General features: G+C 32.3%; 1 protein-coding gene across 1 annotated transcript in view; it reads left to right on the forward strand.

Annotated features, from left to right (window-relative positions):
- The first annotated feature begins 1,846 nt into the window (after positions 1-1,846).
- KCNE3 (potassium voltage-gated channel subfamily E regulatory subunit 3) overlaps positions 1,847-2,115 on the forward strand; it is a 17,238-nt gene continuing 16,969 nt past the window's right edge. Inside the window, exon 1 of the mRNA XM_088463926.1 lies at positions 1,847-1,978. The gene's annotated coding sequence lies outside the window, so the exon portion shown is untranslated. The remainder of the gene's footprint in view (positions 1,979-2,115) is intronic.

A 2,115-nucleotide genomic window follows, 5' to 3' on the forward strand; every position in this document is an offset into this window, starting at 1 on the left:
CTGTTAATAAATAAATATATGATAGAAGAAAAGATATATAGATAGATAAATACGAGATAGATAGATATGAGTTAGATGATAGATAGATATGAAATAGATATATATGAGATAGACGATAGATAGATATGAGATAAATAGATATGAGATAAATAGATTTGAGATAGATGGATAGATAGATGATAGATAGATTTGAGACAGATGGATAGATGATAGATAGATAGAAAGATAGATGATAGATAGATAGATAGATAGATAGATATGAGATAGATATGAGATAGATATGAGATAGATATATAGATATGAGATAGATGATAGATAGATTTGAGATAGATGGATAGATTGATACAGATAGATGAGAGATAGATAGATAGATAGATATGAGATATATATATAGATAAATAGATATATATGAGATAAATAGATATTAGATAGATAGATATGAGATAGAGAGATAGATAAAAGTGAGATAGATAGATAGGTAGATAGATACAGATAGATGATAGATAGATTTGAGACAGATGGATAGATGATAGATAGATAGAAAGATAGATGATAGATAGATAGATAGATAGATAGATAGATAGATAGATATGAGATAGATATGAGATAGATATGAGATAGATATATAGATATGAGATAGATGATAGATAGATTTGAGATAGATGGATAGATTGATACAGATAGATGAGAGATAGATAGATAGATAGATAGATAGATAGATATGAGATATATATATAGATAAATAGATATATATGAGATAAATAGATATTAGATAGATAGATATGAGATAGAGAGATAGATAAAAGTGAGATAGATAGATAGGTAGATAGATATGAGATAGATGATTGATAGATAGATTTTAGATAGATGGATAGATGATAGATAAATACATATAGATGATAGATAGATAGATAGATAGATAGACAATATATATATATATATATATATATATATATTGTCTAAGATAGATAGATAAATGATAGATAAATATGAGATAGATAGATAGATAGATACAGATAGATGATAGATAGATATGAGATAGATGATAGATAGATAAATAGATACATTTGCGAAAGATGGATAGATAGATGATAGGTAGATAGAGAGATATAGAGATAGATAGATAGGTATGAGATAGATAGATAGGTATGAGATAGATAGATATGAGATAGATAGATATATAGATAGATATGAGATAGATAGATAGATAGATAGATAGATAGATAGATAGATAGATAGATAGATATGAGATAGATAAATATGAGAAAGAGATAGATATGAGAGGGATAGATATGAGATAGACAGATAGATAGATAGATAGATAGATAGATAGATAGATAGATAGATAGATAGATAGATGGATAGATAGATTTGAGATTTATTATTATTTTCCTTTATATATATGGCGCCACAAACTTACAGTACAGTACAGTGCAGGACAAGGAAACGATTTATATACATTGCTGCAATATCGATTTAAGCACTCACAATAAGCAGCCGGGAGTTGGCAGTCACATGTTAGGTGCCGTTATGGGGAGTAAGGAGTAGAAGAAAATTATAGATAGATAGATAGATAGATAGATAGATTAGATAGAGTAAGTAAGAGAGAGATTGGGAAAGAGAGAGAGAGAAAGAGAGAGAGAGAGAGAGAGAGAGAGAGAGAGAGAATTATGCCCTAGACTGCAGACATCAATAACTTTACTAGGCAGAATTATGAAGACAGAGGTGGAGCAGCCACAAGATTCAAAGGAGGAGCAGCGAGTAAAGGAACTGAATGAAAAGTGAGAGGAGTTCCCTGTCTCACTGTGCACACTTCATGCCATCAGACACAGGGCTGACACTTGGTGCAGTGAGCAGAGCTCCCCTCAGGGACACACCATTGTCTCTGCTGATTGCAGAACTGTCACAGACCCTCAGAGCATCCACTGACTGGAGACTCACTATAACTGTCTGATCCCCAGGATGTTAATGTATCAAGGTAAGAATCAGATACAGGAGTCAGGGGAACGGGGATGAACTGTACCAACAACCCTGCCAGAGCACATCCACCTGCTGCCCTGAGCTCTCTGCTGATGTGGCACTATAAGTTCCAGCATGCTCAGAAGGGAATTCTGG

This window comes from Taudactylus pleione, unplaced genomic scaffold (genome assembly GCF_031769625.1).
Source record: "Taudactylus pleione unplaced genomic scaffold, aTauple2 ptg001501l, whole genome shotgun sequence".
Lineage (NCBI taxonomy): Eukaryota > Metazoa > Chordata > Amphibia > Anura > Myobatrachidae > Taudactylus > Taudactylus pleione.